A 19,424-nucleotide genomic window follows, 5' to 3' on the forward strand; every position below is an offset into this window, starting at 1 on the left:
ATGCTTGGGTATCTTTACAAAAATACCTTGAGGTTAGAGAGTTTTCTGAGGATGGATTCGGAGGGTTGCATAAAATGAGCATTGTTCAAAAGAAGTGGGCGAGTGTTTATGAGGATTGGGAGTATTTAGAATTGAGGGGGGTCCTTAGGGAAAATTTTAGACACAAATGCATGCGTTGCGGTCTTGGCATAATGGCTGAGTTTAAAATGGATTGTTTTGTGCGATATTGGTAAATTAAAAGTAAGTTTGCTTAGGGGCAAACAAAGGCTAAGTGTGGGGTATTTTGATATGTGTATTTTTATACATACTTTTATACATTATATCTTAGTATTTTAGCCTTTATTATTCTTATTTATAACTAAAAGGTACTTATAATGCTTTGAATTATGATTTACAGCTATTAGTTGTCAATAGAGCGGAAAAGAAAAGATTGGAGCGGAAATCGGGCTTAGAAGCAAAAAGAAAGAAAAATGTTGAAGGATGCAATTACGCCCAGCGTAATGTTACGTACGCTAAGCATACTGGTGTGACAAAGACTACGCCCAGCATAGATTTAATTACACCCAGCGTACTGGGCTTGCATGCAGACTTCATTATCGCGATGGGATTCCTACTACGCCCAGCGTAAACCGACTTACGCCCAGCGTACGTAAGTCGGTTCCAATGGTTATAAATAGCGAATATCAGCCAACCAGAAGGGAGAATTGGACTACCATCGATCCTTAGTCGACAAGTAACATATATTTGGCCGTTTTGAGGGTCTAGAAGGCCGCCAGAAGGCCGTTAAGCTGACAGGAGCGAAGATCTAAGGGATTGGAGAGCATATTCATGTCGGTAATCATGTGGTTTGTTATCGTGACCATGTTAGCATTCCATTGTGATGCCATTATGTTTTTACTTTCTGATTTAGGTGTTAAAACCTTTTACTTTGTGCTTATGACTGAATGAATCTTCGAATTATTGGTTTAATTGCTATTTGGATTATTCATTCTTATTTAATTTATTTTGTCAAGTTTGATTGAAGATCCATATGTGTTAAAGATTGTTGTTTTGTTTCCTATTGTTGAATTAATAAAGTTTAGATGACCATCTAGATGTGTTAGTTTGAATCATAGTTGTCCAACGACCATTGGTGATTATGACTAGAGTTTTGACCAAAACCTAGGGTTAGGAAATAAAGTAATGAACTCTAATGTGTGTGCATGAGTAGAATGACCATTCGATGAATGATTTAACTTCTAAGACTATTAGAGTTAAATAAGATCAAGTCTTGCTTAATACGAACCAAATACTGATTTGCATGATTGTTTGTTCACTTGATCAATGAGTTAATAATTGTGTTGAAATCAAAGGATTAACAGTCATGACCATGACACTAGTCATATTAGGAATCGGTGAATAATGAATAATTATCCATTGTATCAGTAGTTAGCCTTTAATTTAAGAAGTAATTTATCTAAATCAAAGTACCTAAAGAAATTTGTCTTCTAGTCAGTTTATCGATATTTGATGTTAAGTGGTATTTAAAGTATTTAATAAAACCTTTTTTTATTACTTATGTGTTTTGTGTAACCTATAATCAAACATTCTAAATTAATTCACTACCGTTCCCCTTGTGTTCGACACCTGTTCTTACCACAACTATGTTATTACACGATTAGGTCCACTGCCTAGTGTGTGTGTTAGTCTGGTTGCGATAAATTCAGTTTTATAAATTTAAAACTTGAGCAATTAAAATATATATATAAATCACACATCAGCTTCTTCTAAGACCAAGTCCCTGACTCCACCGAACTTAGGCGTCCAAATTCGGTTCATAAAGTGTCACGTTCCGTCATCTTTTTGTATAAGTTGCTTTTCCATTCCTCGCAAAGCTTCGTTCTTGATGTTTTCTTCTTTTAGAGCCTCAAGTTGAGCTTCTCTAAGCTGTGCGGTAAAGTTAGAATGGATAGTTATAGTCAAGGTTGTAAAAATCGCTCGGCGGTAGCTCGGCGGTAGCTCGGCGGTAGCTCGGCGGTCGACTGACGATAAACGATTAATCAGACTCGGCGGAGATTAATCGGCGATTAATCGGGGACCCTAAATTATTAATAAAATTATTTAAAAAATTAATATTTCCTAAAAAATGAAGTATTTGGAAATTTTAAATTTTAAAATTTTGAAATTATAAAATTTTTAGTATAATATTTTAAAATTTGAAAGCTTAAAAATTTAAAATTTTAAAATTTTGGTGTAATATTTGAAAATTATTTTTTTTTTTGAATTTTTTTAATATTTCCCGCCTATGACCGCCGAGGACCGCCAAGACCGAGTTTGACCGATTTTGACCAATTTCCGCCAAACACCCTAATCGTAATCGGTTCGAGGCCGCCAAGCGATTAATCGGCCGCCAAGGCCGATTTCTGCAACACTGGTTATAGTTAATGCTCGTACCCGACGGGGTTTAATATATTCTTTCCGACTCAAGGCATCTACTACCACGTTTGCCTTTCCGGGATGATAACGAATCTCACATTCGTAATCATTCAAAAATTCGACCCATCTTCGTTGTCTCATATTAAGATCTTTTTGGTTGAAGATGTGCTGGAGACTCTTGTGGTCGGTAAAAATAGTACGATTAGTACCGTATAAGTAATGTCTCCAAATTTTTAGTGAAAAAACTACAGCTCCCAATTCAAGATCATGGGTAGTGTAATTATTCTCATGCACCTTAAGTTGTCGTGATGCATAGGCGATAACTTTTCCTCTTTGCATCAACACACATCCCAATCCTTGAATTGATGTGTCGCAGTATATGACGAAATCTTCTGTCCCATCTGGAAGGGATAGGATTGGTGCACTATACAACATCTGCTTCAGTTTTTGAAAAGCAGCTTCTTGTTTGTCTTCCCAGTTGAACTTCGTATCCTTCTGGGTTAGTGTTGTAAGCGGCTTGGCTATTTTGGAGAAATTCTCTATGAATCTACGGTAATAGCCAGCAAGTCCTAGGAATTGACGCACTTATGTTGGCGTCTTTGGTGCTTCCCAATTCCTAATTGCTTCAACTTTGGATGGGTCAACATGAATTCCTTCGTTGCTAACTACATGACCTAAAAATTGTACTTCTGTAATCCAAAACTCACATTTGGAGAATTTGGCGTACAACTTTTCTTTTCTTAGTAGTTCCAAGATTATTTGCAGGTGTTGACCATGTTCTTCCTTGGTTCATGAATATATCAATATATCATCGATAAATACGATCACGAATTTATCCAAGTATGGTTTGCAAACACGATTCATGAGATCCATAAACACTGCTGGGGCATTGGTCAATCCAAAAGACATAACTAAGAACTCATAATGACCATAACGAGTTCTAAATGTTGTTTTTGGAATGTCGTCTTCTTGTACTCTGAGTTGATGGTATCCTGATCTAAGATCTATCTTTGAGTAGTAGCTGGATCCTTGCAGTTGATCGAATAGATCATCAATTCTTGGAAGCGGATAATGATTCTTGATCGTTAGCTTGTTCAGCTCCCAATAATCAATACACATTCGAAAGGATCCGTCCTTCTTCTTGACAAACAAGATTGGTGCTCCCCAAGGTGAAAAACTTGGTCGGATAAAGCCTTTGTCAAGAAGCTCTTGTAGTTGGCTAGACAATTCTTGCATTTTGGATGGAGCCAACCGATAAGGAGATTTCGCTACTGGTTCTGCTCCTGGAATTAAGTCGATTCGAAACTTGACTTGTCGGACGGGAGGTATTCCAGGTAGATCTTCAGGAAACACGTCAGGGAAATCACATACTTGAGGTATGTCCTTGATTTCTCTTGTCTTTCTCTTCTTATCTACAATGTGGGCTAAGAATGCGCTACATTTCTTATGTAGATATTTCTGGGTCTTAGTACAAGAGATGACTTTGAGGTTCTTCCCAGATTTATCACCATAGATAATCAGGGCTTCGCCGTTTGGTAAGGGTAGCCGTATGGCTTTCTCATGACATAGAATTTCGGCGTGGTGTGAAGATAACCAATCCATGCTGATTATGACATCAAAACTACCGATAGGCATTGGCATGAGGTTGACGTGAAAAAGGTAGTTATTAAGAGTTAACAGACAGTTTTCTAGGATTTCATGTGTTTTCTCAGTTTGACCGTTAGCGATTTCTACTTCATAGATTTCTTTTAATTTGCTAGACTTATGACTTAACAATTTTCTAAACGTCGGAGTTATAAAACTTCTATCTGCTCCAGAGTCGAAGAGTATAGTAGCATATAAATTATCTATGAGAAACATACCAGATATGACAGAAGGGTCCTGGATAGCCTCTCTGCTTCCGATCACAAATGCCCTGCCACGTCCTATGCCTCCTTGACTCCTTAACTTTGGACATTCTTTCTTGATGTGTCCAATCTCTCCACACTCAAAGCACTTTCTTCCTTCACCACGGCATGTTCCAGTATTTATTTGCTAATTGACTGTTGCAGGTGTTGTGCTCCTGCAGTAACTAGCAGTATGCCCCTTTTTCTTGCACTTCATGCAGACGAAACAATCACCTGGATGATGACGGTTGCACTGATTGCACCATGAAGATTTTGGTTGTGTGGCTACTGCTGTCGTGGCTGCATAATTGGTTGCCACTTCTTGTCTTTTCTCAGATGATTGTTTGGGATTCTTCCTATTAAACTTGCGCTTATTTGTTCCAGATTTGGGAGACTCAACCTTTGAGACCACTTCTGTTCCTTGGATCTCTGTGAGGGTTAGCTGATGAGCTATTCTTTTGGTGCTGTCATAGGTTGTAGGCTTTGATGCGATCACCATGCCTTTCATTTGCGATGCTAAACCCCAGATATATCGCTCAATTTTCTTATATTCAGGGGTTACAAGTGCTGGACACATTACTGCAAGATCATTAAATCTAGCGGTATAAGCTTTTATCTCTGAACCCTTCATGGTTAGGGTCCACAATTCTTGTTCCAGCTTATGTATCTCCTCCCTGGGACAATACTCCTCTACTAGCATCATTTTTATCTCTTCCCATTTCATGGAATTTGCAGTATCAATTCCCATTGCATTCACATGGCTGTTCCACCATGTAAGTGCTGCATCAGCGAAAGTACATGCTGCAAACCGTACTTTACAATCATCTGGACAGAAGCTTATTTGAAAGACGGACTCTGTCTTTTCTATCCACCTAGTCAAATTAACAACTCCTTCATTTCCATGAAAGCTCTTTGGCCTGCAATTCATAAAATCTTTGTAGGTACACGTTCTAGCGGTCCCTACATGGCCTTCATTTCTAACTCCATCTCTTGTGACATTGGATAGAGTCGCAGCAATTCTTTGAGCTATGATTTCTTCTAGTTGTGATGTACGTATTGGGGGGTTTGGTTCTGGTGGTTGTTGTTGTGGTGCTGATCGTCGGTTAGGGTTTAGCCGAGCACTACTTCTTCTAGGCATTTTGTTTTAGTTCCTATTATAAATAATAAGAATTTTATGAGTTTTGTTAATCATTTAATACACGAGTACTAAATACTTCAATTATTCTTCAAAGTGTAAAACATAATGGATAACACAATGATTACTGTAATATATGCTTCATATTATTACCAGCGGTTACATCAGTTTATTTAGGTTTATAAGAGAAAAGTTTCTATAAACATTGCAAAATTTGCAAGGTTTTCTACATCCTTGCTATAAACTTTACTCTTCTTGCCTTAACTAGTCTGATTTCCGTATTTACACAACCACTAGTTTTAATTTATCTACCAGAAACCTACGTGATGACCTAGCACGTCAGTGACATTAACCACTTGCTCCTCAAGTGCTTGAGTTTTCTGCTCAAGACTTCCCGTGCGTTCTTCATTTCTTAAGGTTTGATTGTAGAGCTCTAACTCTGCAATCCTTACATTGTGAGTAATCATGTCGTTATAAGCGAAATTCATACGATGATGGACATCCATCACCGATTCCTGATCTCACGTCCTTTGTCCTTCTAGCCTTCGTACTCTTTGGGAGAGATGAGTAACCCTTCCTTCGACAATTTCCATCTTATCTTCAATTTTCACACTTTTCTCAAACAATTGAGATAAAGTGTTAACTTCAGAAGAATGTGGGAGATGTGGTCGAGATGATTGACCAGTCTCATACATCTTAGCAGCTCTTTCTTCCGCCACCCACCTATCAACGGTTTGTGCGATCCGTGCAGGTTCATCTTGAACTCTATGACTTCCTGGAGATGTCGCCTTCTGATTCTTCTTAATCTTTTGCCATATCGGTATGGATTTACGTGCCGTGTGTTTCATTTTTGCTCCTCCTGGAACTTTACGGTAAAGAGTGTTCAGTGGTGGTAAAGATGATGCCACCGATTCTGTCTTCTCCATTGATTCGCTTTCTTCCATTGGTTCACTCTCTTCCCATTCGTTGGAGGGTAAAGGTGCTCCATCGTCAGAAGGTATTGGATGAAAGGTGGTTAGATTTATAAGGTAGTAAGGATCGCCTACCATCATGCGGAATGAAACTTCCTCTTCTTCATCCGTATCCTCGATGATTATCCATTCTCGTGAATGTGCCATGTCGAATTCCTATACATTTTGGATCACCAAGAGTTTTAGTCTATCAAATATTACTCCCAAATTAAATAGTTCATATGATCTGATCATAATAAAATGTAGTTGTGCACCTACACCTAGTTGTGATAGGATATATGCACATATAAACTTTAGTTGGAATATTTGATCTAAATCCTTGAGATCAAAAACATTATGGGCATTAAGGTGTATTCTCATCGCAGGTCTGAGTCTTTATATAAGACTCTATATTCTTATTTATTGTATTCACGCTTTAACTATTGTTTGTTACTTCAGGTCTATCTGATAAGGCTCCGGCCAGTCAGGACAGTCGAAAGGGCAGGATCATTTTAGCATATAGCCGTTATGGAATCCAGCAACCCAAATCGACATGTCTATCCTTGTCACCGCTCCCGTAAGTAGTCCTTCAGTAGAATAATTAATAATACTTTTTATTGTAGGCTAAGGGATATACCTAAACCTAATAGAGTAAGCCCTAAACTATAGACGTGCTTTCCTAAGAAAGTACTAGTTCACTATAGTTAATAGCTCTGATACCAATTTCTGTCACACCCCCAGCCATCGGCGGAAACACCGGGTGGTGTAACGTCATTGTTCGTATCACAATTATATAACATACATTGAACAGTGCTAAAGAAGATACATACCTTTATTGATAATTGAAAGTTATATAACTGTTTTTCTAGAACCTATTACATAATATCTGACTATGGCATACTTCTTAATGAACATAAATGTAATAGTAAAACTTCTCCTATTCGAATACATACCAGCTTTTCAAGTTCCTGAAAACACATGCATTTTAAAATACGTCAACATAAAGTTGGTGAGTCCACAGGTTTTTGACTCCATATAAAAATAATACATTTTCCACGTTCAAAAGTATCATTTTGACTCTCCAACATTTAGTATGTATATTAGGTATAATAGTTTACTTATCAATTAAGTGTTATACCTAAACATTCCTTAAACCTAAGGTATAAGTAGGGGAAACTTATACTTAACATTAATACTTGTATACGACAAAGTATAATGTTTCTAACAATTTGCTACCATGAGCCTGTAACCGCTGCTATGACATAATACCTCTGATAAAACACACTCATGATTTACCATGAGAAACAACACACTCATGATTTACCATGAGAAACAACACCGTACGCTTCATCGACGCCGGAACAATAACAAGAAAAAGGATAGGTCGTCACTTGCTAATGGTTGACTGTAGCTAACAATCACAAGTGGGGTGGTCAACCCGTATACTAATTATACATGACTTCCTCGCTCACACGGGATTAACGGTTACAGTTTAGAGGATTTCCGCTAAGATCCCCAATCTTAGTTAATGAATACAATTACTCATGTAGACTTCGACGGCTTCTTATAGCTCTAACAACAAAAGCATTTTCATGTCTAAAACCCTAAGTTACTAGACTATGCTTTTAAACATTACTCCTAACTTCATAACATTTAGGCAGTATAACAGCTATAACTTGAAGTAAAACCAGGTTTTATCTTGACATAAAACCAATAACAACAACAACATATAACATACCAAGTTTTATGTTGTCTTAAAACTAACAATAACAACATACTTTATAAATTAACATATAGAACTTCCGAATATAACTTCGGAACTATATCGCACACAACATATATATAGAATCCTAAGTATATCTCAAGATCTACATTAGTACAAGAACATGCTAACAAGTTGATAATAGTTATATATATTCAAAATATTATATTTAGAACAACTATATCCCGGTTATTATAACTATCTACGTTGATACTGATATACTATCATATAGACATAATAATAACGTATATACAATATTTAGCATGTGTTTTCCCCCAAAATATTAGAAAGTGGGGTCGTGAAACTCACCCTAGTAGCGTGATTTTATGTAATCTAAGCAGAAACGGTCAACGTACGAGGTCGTCGGGGCTCGGGATGCAAGAGGGCTTCAGCAAATGAGAGAAAGGAAAGAAGTTCGGGTGTAGGAATAGCTGAAGTCGGACCTGCTATTTATAGGAAGGATTTTGGACCCTCACGTCGTGAGTTTTGATCTTATCCTCGTAGACTTGCCATTTGCGTCCCTAGCTTCGGAAGGTGGCCATGTGACTCCTCACGTCGTGACATATCCTTGCTCACGTCGTGAGTTTGGATCTTATCCCCTCGTAGCCTCGTCACTCACCTTCTAGATTCTGAGATGTGGCAAAATGAATCCTCACGTCGTGAGTTTTTGTGCTCACGTCGTGAGCTCAGTCAGATTAGGGTTTCTAACAGCTGAATCTTCAGAAGGTCGTAACTTTCACATACGAACTCCATTTTTGACGTTCTTTATATGCACGTGTAGGTATTTACAAGTACTACAACTCTCTTTTAGACTCCAATAGCTAGTTCTAAGTCTATTTTGAATTCCTCTTATTATAGAGATTTATAGTGTTCGGTTTATCATAACTTCTTCATGCGAAGTCAGATTCAGACGTTCTTTATATTTTTGGAATCGTATGGACGTATACTTTGAGTTGTATCATAAAGAAAGTTCATATTTGTATTAGAATTTTGTTGGATTAATGTCTAAGTCCATAACTATAATTGGTAAGACTTGACCCGACCCGGCATGGTCCATTTGGGTTGCATGGCATCATGCATTTGGATAGACTATAATGAGAGAAATAACACTTAAGGTTGGTTAATATATTATAAGTTCTAATATATTAATAAGGTTATTTAATTAGTATTGATCAAGAATTAATTTGGAATTAATTAAGTGATCAAAAGGAGACTAATTAAATATATGGGTTGATTGTGTAAATCATTCATTCTTATATATGTGGGCTTGTGATCCAAGATTCCTTATCTTGGACTAAGTCCATGGGGTGACCCATGGATACTCCATGGAGGTTAAAATCCATGGAGCATAAGGAATGGGTAAAGTTATGAGTTACATGGTGTAACCCTAATAGCCACCATATAAAAGAATCCCATGGCTCAAGAAATCGTGCACTAATGTGTGAGTGTGAGGGATAGACTATTTCAAGGAGTGTTCAAGTTTCTCTCAAGTTATTCCAAGTGTATTTGGTGTTGTGTGAACCATTTGAGGTGTCACACTTGGGGCACTAGGCACTCAAGCTTCATGAAGACATTCTACATCAAAGAGGTATGTATTCTATCTTGTTATATTTATTATTTTGTATGCTAGATTAGGATAATACCTTGGATGTTCATAATTGTATGTATAATAGAGAAAACATAGATCCAAGGTATTTAGGGTTGCATGTACACTTAGGAGTGTTAGAATGCTCATAACCCAACAGTGGTATCAGAGCCTAGGCTTGTTTTCTTGTTATACTTGCAAAAGTAGCTGAAAAATCGAGTTGGATGCATATATTCGATTGTTTTGGCTGGAATTGGACTAGGAACATTACCCTAAGATGTTTTTGGACTTATAAAATTGTTTTTGATGTGGTAATGTTCATGCTAATCCAATTTCTAAGATAATTGTCATAATTTCAAGATTTGTATTAGTTTGTATGTTCATGCTAATTTCTTGAAGATTGATGATTTGAATTATCTTGTTCTTATGAGGTTCTTAGATTAATAGAAAAGTTGTGTGAAATAGTTGTTTTCAATCCATTTTAATCTAAGAGTTGATTCCAAAGTGTGTTTTTGTAACTTGTCCTCAAGTTATATGAAAAGTCACATTTAAGAATCATAAAACTCATAAAAGTTGGCAAAGGTTACAAAATGAAGAGTCTAGTTCTAATTAAATGGTTTTATGACTCCATAACTTGTCCTCAAGTTATGGAGGTTCAAGAGTCTCTTCATTAAATTAAAAAAAAAGTATAACCTTAATTAGTTCCATAAGTTACAATAAAAAAAAATTATTTTTTTTATTAATTAGTTTAAAGTCTTCCATAACTTGTCCTCAAGTTATGGAACTTGAAGAGTTTTTTTTTTTTTTTTTTAAATTAAAACTACTTTAAACTCATAAGTTATGGAATTAATTAGTTTTGAATAGTTTCAAAACTTGCCCTCAAGTTTTGGAATTTGAAAAGTTTTCACTTATGAATACTTTAATTCCAAGTTAGCCCTTAGAATTTTAAAAGTTAAAATTCAACCCTTATACTTTATAATATTATAAGTTAATAATATTTATATATATGTATAAGAGTAAAGTCAGTCTTACCGTTAGTAGGCCTCATTCACGAAGCCGGTCTATAAGGGGGGTATAAGGTTACTGCCTATAAAATGACAGTTTAATGGGTGTCCACTCTCACCCACCGCTTCCTTGACTGGTAGAGGGTCGTTAGCCGAACGGGTAGGACAAGGACTATAATTCTCCTTTCATTAAAAGTATTAATGATAAATACTAAGTAACTAAACTCTTATTAATACCCAATCTTAGTTACTTAGGAAAATGTGAATTTGGTGCTAACCCATGAAATTACACTTTGCACTTTGCTTAAGTCGTTAGTGGAGCGTGTGTGGTTAACCGGCACACTAACCTGGACTTAACAAGGTAGGCAAATGGTAACTTAATATTTATCATAGTATCGGTGGAGCGTGTGTGGTTAACCGGCACACTGATTAAGGGGTAAATATTAAGGGTACCAAGTATATTTGCATGGTTATTCACACCTTGTTTTGTGATCCTCGGCATCCCAGTCACAAAACCTGAAGGGCACACTCGAGATTGAAACATGCCTTTGAACAGTTCAATGAATCTCAAAGATCTAGGACTTTCAAATCCAATTAAAACCTAATAAATTATTTCGTTTTTCATGGTGGAAATTGGTGAATCGTCATTCACCTACCTTCAAATATTTTATAGCTTGGATTACGACATCCCTCTTCTAAGTTATAAAATAGTTTGTTGGGTCCTAGCCTTAATATTTCATATTGGGTGTCATATTAAGGACTTTAAATCAACTATCTTGAATATCTCCCAAAAAGATGTCTGGTCTAGACATTTATGATCGTCCCAAATCTCTTGAAACAAGCTTTCCTAAATGAAGATGATGTCCCATGGATATCATACTTCTTTCACCTCCTCCAATTATTCTCCCTAACCCACAAGTTCCTAAAAAGTTTAAGGTCACTCAAGCCCTATTGGCAAGGCAAGGTCTAGGTGTGATCACATCTTGGAGATGTAGTCACATATTGACAAGCCGGGAGAGTTGGGTGTCAAAGTCTTGAGAAAGTTGGTGGCTCAACTACTTTCTAAGTCACATAGTGAGTTCTTTTGGGAATCCTATGAAACAGACTAAGACAAGACCCTTAATGATCTTATCTATTTGCTAAGATCAACTTCCTAAAACGCTATGGACATTGACAATGATGACATTGGATATCCAGTAAAGCTCTCTCTTCCCAATGGAAAGGGATCGGCCATAGTCAACTCGGTTGACCCAATGGTAAAGAGAGAGGCGAAGTCTGAGATAGTCCCATTATCAAGGGTCCATAGGTAACTATTGCCAAAGGAAGGGGCATTGGTTACGAAGCTGCCAAATTTACCTAAGGATGTTAAAGTCAATAAGTTTGGCTCTACTTCAGGTAAAGTCCATTGTCTAACTCTATTAAGTACATGCTGATTCTGATCGCGAAGATGGATTTCAATCGCATGGTTCGCTGATCAGAATTTTGGGCTATTACTTAAGAGTTATGATATTTATAATTCTTAGGAATAGATAACAACAAGGTTTTCATATGGATTGTAAGGATAAGTTTTTCCGCAAAGTTTTAAAATAAAAGAAAAAGGTTTTGATTTTATTTATTTTAAGTATCCTTACAATGGCATTTGTGAAAAGTTGTTGCTTATAAGATTCCATTGATAGCAATATTGGAAAAATGGATTTGATTCTTTCGGTTTTGGTAGTGTTTAATATTACCAAATAAGGAAATATTCTCATCACCCAAGGTTCAATTGGACCGAAACTTGGAATCATGCAAGTTGTATAGTATGATGAATGAGAACTTTCAGCTTGGAAAATTAAGACTAATTCCTTATGTGAATAAGGAAAGGACTAAGGGATCGAGTACACATTCTTGTGCACTGGTCAAGTCCACCACAAAAGATCAAGAAGAATATTCGTCATGATTTACTTAAGTTCAGTAAATATGGTTATACTTATAAGTTTAAGTATAAGTCTGTAGCATTGGAGAAGTTTCAATGTGAGACAGAACGAATAAGAAGAATCAAAGTATGGCAGAAAGATAAAAGTTTCTCAAATCTGAAAAGATGGGAGAGTACTTTAGTATCATGTTTATGATCATCTTAATGATTAAGATACCATATCACAATTGGTCCTCTAAAGTCATCTTAGTGCATTCTTATGACTAAGAAGAGGAGTCATGAATTGTTGAAATGGTTAAATCAAAAAGATGAGTCATACTTCGTTCCAAAACAATTCTTAGAAGTCATACTCCAAGATTGTAACTTGAGTGACATATCTTAAAGAGGTTTTGTTAACACTAGTCAAATGTAAGAGTAAAATGTTATCTACTCTTGTACATTTGAAATTGGTAAGTTGTGATGTTTTGGATAAAACAGAGACCAACTTAGGCCAATTGTGTAAAGTGTTAGTCTTGATAAAGAATCCACACTATCTCTTGAATATTTGACAAGGGAGTCTTATATGTCAAGAGGACAGTGGGAGTCTTAAAGCTCTTGAAAGTTTCAAGACTTAATCAAGAATAAAACCTAAAGTCCTTCACTAGCACACGACTTGAGGTTTATAACCTATCGTGTTGAAATTTTTGTGCCTATTCAAGTTGGCTTTGCATAGGAGTTCTGAGAGTTCTCAGTTGGTTGCACAACTACTTGGAAGCAATGGCAGGCACCTGAGCTGCCAAATGGCAAGAATTTAAGATTGCACAAGTTTAATCAATATGAGTTTGGATTTGTCACTAACCTTGTCTTGTGATTATGGTTTTGACAAATTCACATGGATAAGAATACATACACTATTAAATCTAAGTGTCATAAGGTTTCTCTCCGATTCATGAAAATGATGGTGAGGAAACACTTTCACTAAGTAGATTTTAGCTAGATAGCAATTGTGATATTTGCATTCTCAAAGTCGTTAGTGGAGCGTGTGTGGTTTACCGGCATACTAACATGGACTTGTGAGAAGTGGAAAAGGTCTAAACAATTGAGACTATGATTACGGCATCCCTTTTCATAGTTCTAAAATTGTTTAGACACACATGTGAGCTATCTAAGAGAGGTGTATGATTTTGATAAAGTTTTATCAAAACAATCTAGTATCAGAAATCTGAACTTTGGTAAGAAAGTCAGCTGATTTCTGAGTACATGTCAAAGCTAGTGGGAGCATAAGTGTTATGCTAATAATCATCATGTTAGTGGGAGCATGATAATTATGACAAAGGTTGCAATTTAGCAATGTTAATTATAGAAAACAAAAGTTTCAATTCGTGAGGTTGCAGGGGTTGAAAAAGTTGTTTTGCTATAATTAAGGGAGAGGAAATTATACTTCATTTCAATTCTAAAAGCTTAGATTGAGATTTTAATCGTATTTAATCAAGGATATATATATGAATTTCATGTTGGAATGGCTCAACATAAGGAAATTCTATATATGGGTCCATTATTTGCGTTCTAAAATTCGATTATGATTACGGCATCCCTTTTCATAATCTGAATTTTGAGAACTTGGCAAATTGAAATGGAAATATTATAGCAAAAGACTGGTTTAGTCTTTATGTGAGACATCATGAATCGTTTCCCATATGCTTCGGATATAGGATCGATTACATGTGTTATATTCATCCTTTCTAAAATTTTCCAAATGCCTGGGGCATTATGAAGGGAAAAGGTCTAGAATTGGATATGACTAAAATGATTAAGCAATTGTCGAGGACAATCTAAGGTTTACCAAAGATTGGTTGCTCAAGGACAGTTGGAAGTATAATGTTAATTCTGGAAGGACCATATTGACATAATCTGTAAGGAGGCAACTCTTGTTCAGAAGTGATAGTCAAAATGGAATATGGAAATGTTTCAAAGTTAGAAATTATTCAATCTGTGTAAGATTAGGAAACTTAATGAAAGAAGGATGTTTCCAAGGAGCTGATCTCCTTTGGAATGCTCTGTAATGATTGTTGTCAAGTCTTTCTGACTTCGTGCATAATCATTAAGAGGATCAATGCATATAAGTTTAGAATCTAACAGATTTCAGTAAATGGCATGAATTTGGAATTCTTGCATTTGCAGTAAGGATTTGGGACTGTGAAAAGAGGATCATTGGAGTGATGTTCAATTGATCTATTTTACAAAGTAAAGATCATAGACAAACATAGTATGCATACTTGGTGTATGGCATGAATAGTGTTTAGAAAACATAGTGTACATGCTTGGAGCATGGGACAACTATTGTTTTAAATTCAAGTATAAAGTTGATAAAACCGAAACAATGAATAATGAGTAATCAGTATGGTGATAAATAAAAGTGTTTATTTATATTCATAGGGTTTGATACCAAATTTGATTCATTTATTCTTGTGTTTCACTTTGCATGTTTTGACTTCCAGAATAACTAAGTCGCTCTTCCTGAATGATTAAGTTATTCAAACCATCCACAGTCGGTCATATGTTGGAAGTAGATATGAATCAAGACTGTCATGGGTTGGTTTGTAGAGGTCCAAGTTGGTGGACAAAAGTGGTGCTACAACACTCATGAGTGCTCATAAGTTCTGAGTATTGGCTTCAACCCGCGCTCATTTGAATCACTTCATGGATTTTATCACGAGTGATCATGAGACGATAATATCTTATATTCTTCAAACCTAGAGATATGAGTTGTTACTATGAGTTGGTTATACATTGATTGCACAAAAACGCATTGGTAACTCGATGTTATAAAACGTGCCTTTGTGTATGATTCAACAAGTAGTAGAACAAGCCATATGAGTCGAAGTTTATCCATTCCTTTTACCTTCGGGATAAAAACGATATTTGTGGGCCCCTCGATGATTTAAAGATGATACATGTGAGTGCTTGGCCAAGCCAGGACTGATTTGATTTGTTCAATCAGTCAGTCATCATGAATCGGAAATCGGGAAACAACCAATGGACAGAGAGAATGATTGATAATCCATGTCTCAGTCCATATGATATCTAGAATGGAGGAATATATGATCCCTTATCTAATGGACAAGTCATTGACAAAGGTCAGAGTTCATCGACAAGGTCAGAGTTCGACAGAAGCTTTTGAGAGCTACGATTGCTGATCGGTTCCTGAAGTCATACGCAATAATAGTTTTAGACTTATCCAAGTGGGAGACTGTTGGATTAATGTCTAAGTCCATAACTATAATTGGTAAGACTTGACCCGACCCGGCATGGTCCATTTGGGTTGCATGGCATCATGCATTTGGATAGACTATAATGAGAGAAATAACACTTAAGGTTGGTTAATATATTATAAGTTCTAATATATTAATAAGGTTATTTAATTAGTATTGATCAAGAATTAATTTGGAATTAATTAAGTGATCAAAAGGAGACTAATTAAATATATGGGTTGATTGTGTAAAACATTCATTCTTATATATGTGGGCTTGTGATCCAAGATTCCTTATGTTGGACTAAGTCCATGGGGTGACCCATGGATACTCCATGGAGGTTAAAATCCATGGAGCATAAGGAATGGGTAAAGTTATGAGTTACATGGTGTAACCCTAATAGCCACCATATAAAAGAATCTCATGGCTCAAGAAAGCGTGCACTAATGTGTGAGTGTGAGGGATAGACGATTTCAAGGAGTGTTCAAGTTTCTCTCAAGTTATTCCAAGTGTATTTGGTGTTGTGTGAACCATTTGAGGTGTCACACTTGGGGCACTAGGCACTCAAGCTTCATGAAGACATTCTACATCAAAGAGGTATGTATTCTATCTTGTTATATTTATTATTTTGTATGCTAGATTAGGATAATACCTTGGATGTTCATAATTGTATGTATAATAGAGAAAACATAGATCCAAGGTATTTAGGGTTGCATGTACACTTAGGAGTGTTAGAATGCTCATAACCCAACAAATTTATCATGAACTACATAGCATCTTATCACATTACTATTTTAACAAAATCACATTACATGATATGCATAATCACATGTGATTGTCTATTGACCTATTTTGACTAGTGTTACAGTCTAGGGCTGAGATCTTGGTTCTTCTGTTTTGGATTGGAGTAATAAGGTTTTTGGATAAAGATTTATGCCTTAAGGAGCTAGGGTTTTGAGCTAAAACCATTAAGAAGGACTAGGAGTGGGTAAAGTTGGAAACTTTACCCTTATGAGTTCATTTCCAGCTTATAGACGAAGTTGGGGTTCAGATCTGAGATGTAGAGGCTTAATCTGTTAAGATGGACCAAACAGACTGAGGGACTCGGCGAGTCCAGGGAGGGACTCAACGATTCGAAGTGAGTTGTCCCGTTTCTATTTATGGTAAAACTCGACGAGTCTGAGGATTAACTCGACGAGTTGATTCGATAAGTCGCGAACATGTTTAGCAAGGGAACTCGGCGAGTCAGGGGCTGACTCGACGAGTTGGATCGCTATCTCAGGATTCTGAGTTTTAGAACTCGACGAGTTAAGTCAACTCGGAGCATTGAATTTGACCGTTGACTTTGACTTGGACCAAGGTTGACCTAGTTTGACGTTTGAGGTCATTTTAGGACTAAGTGTATTTTGTTACCGATAGTTCGGGGAGCCGAAGGAGTAGCAGTTCGGGGAATTGCCAGTTAGCAGCCAGAAGATTATCAGCAGGACTTCAGGAGTGTGATGTGAGTCTCCTCACTGTGTGCATGGGTCTACGGCCACAATGTCGGCCCATTATGTTTGTGTATAGTAGGAAGGCCCGGGGGTTAGCCCTATGCATTTTTATGATATATGTTCCGGATTACGAGTCGATGTCGGGCGAGGCCCGAGGTATGTTTGTATGTTAGAGGTCTTTGTGATTCTTGCATGTGTCAGTAGTATGTTTCCGGACTAGGGTCCGATGTCGGGGTAATCCCGAGGAATGTTATATGTTGCATAGTAGATTATACTTGTTGTCTTTGTGATACATGTATGTGCCTGATAGGGAGGTGAGTGTGGGCGAGGTCCCGTATCTCATCACTAGACGAGTGTGGATGGGGTTCCATATCTCATCAGTTAGCAGAATAGGGGCGAGGCCCGTGATAGGAGGGAAGTGAGTGTGGGCGGGGGCGAATCTCACTATCAGTAGGAGTGTGGACAGGGTTCCACGACTCATCAGTAGCAGAACAGGGGCGAGGCCCAAGTTAGGCGAGGCCTTAGAACAGGAATACAATATAGTATGTTTGCTATATGTGCTAGTATTTTTATATGATTGTATATGTATAGTGGGAGTGGCCCGAAAACAGACGAGGCCTAAGAGAAATAGATATGTATACCGAGCGAGACTCGACGCCAGGCGGGGCCTGATGCCGGGCGGGGCCCGATGCCGGAGCGAGTCCGATGTCGGGAAAGTCCCAATGCAGCGGGCGGGGGCCCAGTATGTGGTCATGTGTATGGCATGTGGTAGGTTGGGGAACTCACTAAGCTTCGTGCTTACGATTTTCAGTTTTGGTTTCAGGTACTTCCGGTAGCGGAGGGAAGAGCTCGAGATGACTGCATCGCACACACCATGATGTTTAGCCTGGGATGTTTTACTCTGATATTTTCTCATATGATTTTGATACAGTATTTTGACACAATGTTTTGAGATACACGATTTATGGTTTTCTTTATGTTGATGAATGACTTATGGTTTTATTATAAATGATTTTAAAAAGAAATTTTTGGTCATGATTTTTGGGATGTTTCATAAAGTCAGTCAGATGAAAAATCAAACAACAAGTTTTCAGAAGTTAAACTAGTCAGAATTTCTAACTCAATCGCCTTCTAACCCAGTTAGCAACTATCAAATGACTCCTAAGACTTAGTGATATTCATACTTAGGTTGCATCAAAAGGAAAAGCTAAGGTGTTAGGAGAAGCTCTGCCAAAATCACCAGTCATCCACTCTTATCAAGTGAGAGCATAGTTACGTTCATCTTACATATACATATGAAGTATTTATATAATTAAATGCTATGTGTGCATATTTTCTACGATGTGTGTTGGATGAACCTATATGACATGATTTTACTCGATTTAATTATATAAGTATTTTAGTACTTATATATATATATATATATATATATATATATATATATATATATATATATGCATGTATCCGGTAGTGATGGATGATGAGAGATGGGAGATGAGAGATGAAAAACGATTAGGAGAGGTCCTTAAAAATATAGGAGATGCTATGACTTTTACTTGAGATGATTGCGATGTTTGGGTTGTAGTTATCTAACAGAGTATAGATGATGACCACGGACTAATCTTAATAGTCCAGTGGAACACCGGCAGGATTGCAACTTGTAGGTGATGAATTACGAGTTCAAACAATGTATGAATCGTGTATTCATGCGATGTACTATATCGACATGTTTTGTGGAGGAATCCCCAAGTTATACTGTCAATGCGATGATAGGCGATGAACATTAGGAGAAGTCCTTAACAATGAAAATATAAAATATGCTGATTAGGTGATGAACATTAGGAGAAGTCCTTAGCGATGAATATATAAAATGCGATGATTAGGCGATGAACCTTAGGATGAGTCCTTAGTGATGAAATGTGATTTAGGTGAAGATCTTAGAAATGACTTTGTGACTTTTTGCAAACCATAGTGACCATTTTTGTAATTTTGTCTAAAAAATAATTCATTTTTGTCATCATCAAGATTCTAAATGGTGTGAGTCTTGATATG

This window comes from Lactuca virosa, chromosome 8, assembly GCF_052849685.1.
Source record: "Lactuca virosa cultivar CGN04683 chromosome 8, Lactuca_virosa_CGN04683_v6, whole genome shotgun sequence".
In the NCBI taxonomy this organism is placed as follows: Eukaryota; Viridiplantae; Streptophyta; class Magnoliopsida; order Asterales; family Asteraceae; genus Lactuca; species Lactuca virosa.